This window comes from Oncorhynchus mykiss, chromosome 1 (assembly GCF_057628025.1).
Source record: "Oncorhynchus mykiss isolate SJ-2025 chromosome 1, ASM5762802v1, whole genome shotgun sequence".
In the NCBI taxonomy this organism is placed as follows: Eukaryota; Metazoa; Chordata; class Actinopteri; order Salmoniformes; family Salmonidae; genus Oncorhynchus; species Oncorhynchus mykiss.
Window position 1 is genome coordinate 55,633,905 of NC_143022.1, and position 6,409 is coordinate 55,640,313.

At 41.2% G+C, this 6,409-nt stretch overlaps 1 long non-coding RNA gene across 1 annotated transcript; it reads left to right on the forward strand.

The window, feature by feature from the left end:
* Positions 1 to 2,794: 2,794 nt before the first annotated feature.
* Positions 2,795 to 3,537, forward strand: LOC149985572 (uncharacterized). Its single transcript, XR_016496040.1, has 2 exons — positions 2,795 to 2,884; positions 3,352 to 3,537. It is a non-coding gene; the product is annotated as an uncharacterized LOC149985572 (long non-coding RNA).
* The last annotated feature ends 2,872 nt before the right edge of the window (positions 3,538 to 6,409 follow it).

The window sequence follows — 6,409 nt, forward strand, 5'->3', positions numbered from 1 at the left end:
CTTCAGTGTCTGGCCAGTTAGAGAGATCCCTGTCAGCTTCAACCCTTCCTGTCAGTGTTCACAACGGGGCCAATGTGAAAGGAAAGATCATTTGGCCAGGCACTGTTAACCTGTTCAACAATGTGTTCACCAAGGTCAAGGATTTTTTTGCCCAGCAACAACCGGTCCTCCTAGACAATGTGGTTGAGGCCCCCAAACATGCCGAATCCATATGCAGAACAGCTACTTCTACACAAATGACTTACAGTGAACATGAAGGCAGCCAGACCAGCATGGTAAATTATTCCAAAACCTTAATTAGTCAGACTCTGATGACAATCCAGAGGAGAGTGTCTATGTCAGAGAGGATGAGCACCTCAGAGAAAGGCCTCTTGACTCGTTCCATCGTGGGCTCCATGTTGGAGGATGTTGACATGGTGAGAACTGATGGAAATGAGATACACCGGCCATCCTCCTCAAAGTCCTCCCTGTCCATCACCTCTGCCATGACCAGAGGGTCCCAGAGTGATTTTACAAATTCTCTTCCAGGCACTCCAGTCCCCAATGAGTGGCCTGTTGAAATCTATTGTCCTATCATTAGGAGTTCGGTCATTGATATGAGTGACTCCTCAACTCATTCACAAGGGTCAACAAATTACACAAGGCAAACCATTTCTGCCATAGTTGACACTGTTATGGAGGTCATTCCAAGAAAAGATACGGAACACATAGCAACTGCAGATGATGTCACTTCTTTTACAAGAAGACTTGCGAGACTCAGCCCCAGGGACGGTCTTCAGAACTTCTCACATGAGCTCACTGACAAAGTTTATGAGCTCATAAAAAGTCACAACACCCCCCAGGCTATTTTTGTGCCAGCTGGCAAGAGCGTGTCTGACTCTATTCTTTTGAAGCTGAAGACAGGATTGAATGCTTCTGAAGAATCCAGGGAGTTTCCATCTGACCTTGTGTACTCCTTTGCTACGGAATCAATAAAACGTCTGCTACAGCAGATTGTCTTCTGGCTTCCTCCACCATCACAAGGATCCGATTTCTGCCAAACTGTCATCTCTGATGGTTCTCTGCAGGACACAAGTCAGCTTATCCTGAGCTCTTCTGCCATCTCCATTAGTTCCTCACAGGTTTACTGTGACACAAAGAGCCTTTTCACCAATATAATGGTCAATCAGGTCATGGATACCTGTTCTGTGGCCTCCAGTTCATCAGAAGAATTATCAGAGTTGATGAACATAATCAATGGGTTGTCCCCAACTGATGCTGGAACACTTGACTCTGACAGACCGGCTCTCATGACCACTAGCCGTCAGTCTAGTGCCAAATCATTGCCTAGAACCTCTCTGTCTGGCAGCAGCACACACAACGGTGGAACTGTGGATATTCAAGTTTTAGGAGAGGTGGAATCCAAGATGGACAACAAAGATCTGGAGATGTGTAGTGTCTCTGTGCATCCATCAACTCCATCAGCCATGGACTCTGATACACATGCATCATTTGACTCCACTAGCAATGACTACACCTCTTTGGTACTTTTACTGATTGTTAGATTGCTGTCAATGATCACCCCTATCACATTACTGGAATCCTCTGACATTGGTGAAACATCAAGAGTTCTCACAAAGAGGATTCTGTGGCACCTCAGGCCTTGAACCAACTCAAGCCTACCCCCAGAATCTGAAAATCAAAAAGATTTTGAAGGCTGTCTACAAGGGGCTTCTTCAAGAATTTGGGTCAGAGAAGATGCTCCAGGTTGCAATGAAGTCAACGGATTATGCATTTGACGATGCCCTGGTCAAATCATTAACTAGGGAACTACTAACTAAATGCAATGAGGCTAGCTCTTCACCTCCCTCCATGACCCAGTTGTCATCACACAATGCACTTGGCAGTGACGAGGTAGGTAATTCTGGGCTTCCAACAACTGGTAGAAAGGAAAAGAAGAGAGGAAGATTCAGCTCTCTCTGTGGACTCAACCCAAAGGTACATATGTCATCAAAATACAAATTATAAAGATTATTTTTATTCATTACGTACAGTATGATGGTAAACACTGATACCTTTTGTGTGCAATTTCTCCTACTGTACAAATTACTGTTTGTTACCCAGTGTACAAAGAAGGTCAACAAGAAGAACCACTGCATTCCAACACCTTCCCAGAACCAGACCCCTGCCGTCAGTGAAACAGGTAAGTCAATACACTCAAATGTGTACTAAACAAAAATATAAACGCAACATGCAACAATTTCAAAGATTTTATTGAGTTACAGTTCATATAAGGAAATCAGTCAATTTAAATATGTTCATTAGGCCCTTATCTATAGATTTCACATGACTGAGAATACAGATATGCATCTGTTTGTCACATATACCTTAAAAAAAGGTAGGGGCATGGATCAGAAAACCAGTCAGTGTCTGGTGTGATCACCATTTGCCTCATGCAGCGTGACACTTCTCCTTCGCATAGAGTTGATCAGGCTGTTGATTGTGGCCTATGGAATGTTGTCCCACTCCTCTTCAATAGCTGTGCGAAGTTGTTGAATATTGGTGGGAACTGGAACACGCTGTTGTACACGTCAATCCAGAGCATCACAAACATGCTAAATGGGTGACATGTCTGGTGAGTATGCAGGCCTTTCGATACATTACCATGCACATGAGGTGATGGTGGCGGATGAATGGCACGACAATGGGCCTAAGGATCTCGTGACGGTATCTCTGTGCATTCAAATTGCCATTGATAAAATGCAATTGTGTTCGTTGTCCGTAGATTATGCCTGCCCACCCCATAACCCTACAGCCAACACGACGCCATATACTTGGTCTGTGGTTGTGAGGCCGGTTGGACATACTGCCAAATTCTCTAAAACGGCATTGAAGGCGGCTTATGGTAAAGAAATAAACATTCAATTCTCTGGCCACAGCTCTGTTGGACATTCCTGCAGTCAGCATGCCAATTGCACGCTCCCTCAAAACAAGTCAACCAGCGTTTTTCCTTGCTCCTATTTTTCTCAGTCTCTGAGACATCTGTGGCATTATGTGGTGTGACAAAACTGCACATTTTAGCGTGGCCTTTTATTGTCTCCAGCACGAGTTGCACCTTTGTAATTAACCCACATGAGTCTAAGCCCTGTCTAGGCCGAGGGGTTTGTATCGGCCTTACTGCTATTTGCCCATACAAACGCATTGAATAACAGATTCACTACATGGAACTGAAGTGTCTGTCTTAAATTTGAGAGATATAAGTTGACGAGTATATATATATATATATATATATATTGCATGTTTTTATCCCCTTCTTTTTGGCACTAAACAGTCTAAGCCCTGGGGGGGTTATGTTTACATTTTTTTTCTCAGCAATTGTCAAAGATCAAGAATCCTGCCAAACAGAGAGTGTATGCTCCACCAAGAAGAAACCAAGGAAGCGTTCGCTCATTTCCAGGATGTTTTCAGCTATAGGCAAAGCCTTTTCCAGTCCCTTTACTTCCTGCTATAAAAAGAAGAGCACCTAATCTATATTTCAAAATAAATATTTGAAATTAACATAATTGCATTAATTCTTCATGTTGAGTGTTTTTCATTATATATTATTGGATGATATAAAGTGTAGTAGTAGAAGTTGTATAGTTGACTATATTACTTTTACTTTTAAGATACATTTAAAAAAAATAAGAATAGTGTGCACTTCTAGGTACAGTTGAAGTCTGATATTTACATACACCTTAGCCAAATACATTTAAACTCAGTTTTTCACAATTCCTGACATTTAATCCTCGTAAAAAAATCCCTGTCTTAGGTCAGTTAGAATCATCACTTTATTTTAAGAATGTGAAATGTCAGAATAATAGTAGAGAGAATGATTTATTTCAGCTTTTATTTCTTTCATCACGTTCCCAGTGGGTCAGAAGTTTACATACACTCAATTAGTATTTGGTAGCATTGCCTTTAAATTGTTTAACTTGGGCCAAACGTTTCGGGTGGCCTTCCACAAGCTTCCCACAATTAGTTGACTGAATTTTGGCCCATTCCTCCTGACAGAGCTGGTGTAAGTGAGTCAGGTTTGTAGGTCTCCTTGCTCGCACAAGCTTTTTCAGTTCTGCCCACAAATTTTCTATAGGATTGAGGTCAGGGCTTTGTGATGGCCACTCCAATACCTTGACTTTGTTGTCCTTAAGTCATTTTGCCACAACGTTGGAAGTATGCTTGTCCATTTGGAATACCCACTTGCGACCAAGCTTTAACTTTCTGACTGATGTCTTGAGATGTTGCTTCAATATATCCACATCATTTTTGTGGATATCAAATAAAACTATAAATAATCTTATCTAAGTCCTTTACAATTTTAGGGGGTAAGTCAAGTGATAACGAGACATAAACCGACCTGGATAACCCTTCATCTTTGGATAATAAAACCCGTCCGTATAACTAAATATCTCTCATCAACCAGAGGTTCAATTTCTTCTTTGTTTTCTCAATGGGGTTAAAGTTCAATTCACTCGTGTTTTCGTCCTTGCATATAACAATTTCAAGATAAGTAACTGTCACTATCGTCGTAGTGAATACATACTTTTAATGTAAGACGAATGAACACAAAGTACACTAAACAAACAAAATAACAGCACGACCGTGACCGCTATCAACACTGCGTGCAAACATGCAACATCACATAGACAATCACCCACAAATGACCCAAGGAATATGGCAGTCTAAATATGGTTCCAAATCAGTGACAACGATAAACAGCTGCCTCTAATTGAGAACCAATCTAGGCAATCATAGACATACGAAACACCTAGACCTGTAAACAACACCATAAACATACAAAAACCCTAGACAGGGCAAAACACAGCAAACCACCCCTTGTCACACCCTGACCTAACCAAAATAATAAAGAAAACAAAGATAACTAAGGTCAGGGCGTGACAGTAACCGTATCTTTAATTGGGATACCATATACTTCCTGTAAAACACAATCCGTGAGTGGAAATAAGACTGACTTATTGATATTAATTTTCAAATCCGAAACTAAGGAAAAGTCTTCAATACAGGAAATTGCTTTAGAAACCTCATTCCTGTCTCTTAAAAATATTACGGATTCTCCTGGCATTAATAGAAAAAACAGAAATGGACTTGTAAACGTTCACGTGAATCAGGGTCTCACAAAAAAAAAGTTCTTACTAATTGCAAATAAAAACAGTCCTTTGCAAGTGGTTGACATAAATTATATATATATTTTTTTATACAATTGCAAATAACATTGTACCATAGATTGGTAAAAACAAATAGCCATCAAGCTAACATTAAGTGTCAGTGCGAATTTCCCTGCCATAAAATAAATATATATACAGTGGGGCAAAAAAGGATTTAGTCAGCCACCAATTGTGCAAGTTATCCCACTTAAAAAGATGAGAGAGGCCTGTAATTGTCATCATAGGTACACTTCAACTATGACAGTCAAAATGAGAAAAAAAAATCCAGAAAATCACATTGTAGGATTTGTAATGAATTCATTTGCAAATTATGGTGGAAAATAAGTATTTGGTCACCTACAAACAAGCAAGATTTCTGGCTCTCACAGACCTCTCTTCTTTAAGAGGCTCCTCTGTCCTCCACTCGTTACCTGTATTAATGGCACCTGTTTGAACTTGTTATCGGTATAAAAGACACCTGTCCACAACCTCAAACAGTCACACTCCAAACTCCACTATGGCCAAGACCAAAGAGCTGTCAAAGGACACCAGAAACAAAATTGTAGACCTGCACCAGGCTGGGAAGACTGAATCTGCAATAGGTAAGCAGCTTGGTTTGAAGAAATCAACTGTGGGAGCAATTATTAGGAAATGGAAGACATACAAGACCACTGATAATCTCCCTCGATCTGGGGCTCCACGCAAGATCTCACCCGTGGGGTCAAAATGATCATAAGAACAGTGAGCAAAAATCCCAGAACCACACGGGGGGACCTAGTGAATGACCTGCAGAGAGCTGGGACCAAAGTAACAAAGCCTACCATCAGTAACACACTACGCCGCCAGGGACTCAAATCCTGCAGTGCCAGACGTGTCCCCCTGCTTAAGCCAGTACATGTCCAGGCCCGTCTGAAGTTTGCTAGAGAGCATTTGGATGATCCAGAAGAAGATTGGGAGAATGTCATATGGTCAGATGAAACCAAAATATAACTTTTTGGTAAAAACTCAACTCGTCGTGTTTGGAGGACAAAGAATGCTGAGTTGCATCCAAAGAACACCATACCTACTTTGAAGCAAGGGGGTGGAAACATCATGCTTTGGGGCTATTTTTCTGCAAAGGGGCCAGGACGACTGATCTGTGTAAAGGAAAGAATGAATGGGGCCATGTATTGTGAGATTGTGAGTGAAAACCTCCTTCCATTAGCAAGGGCATTGAAGATGAAACG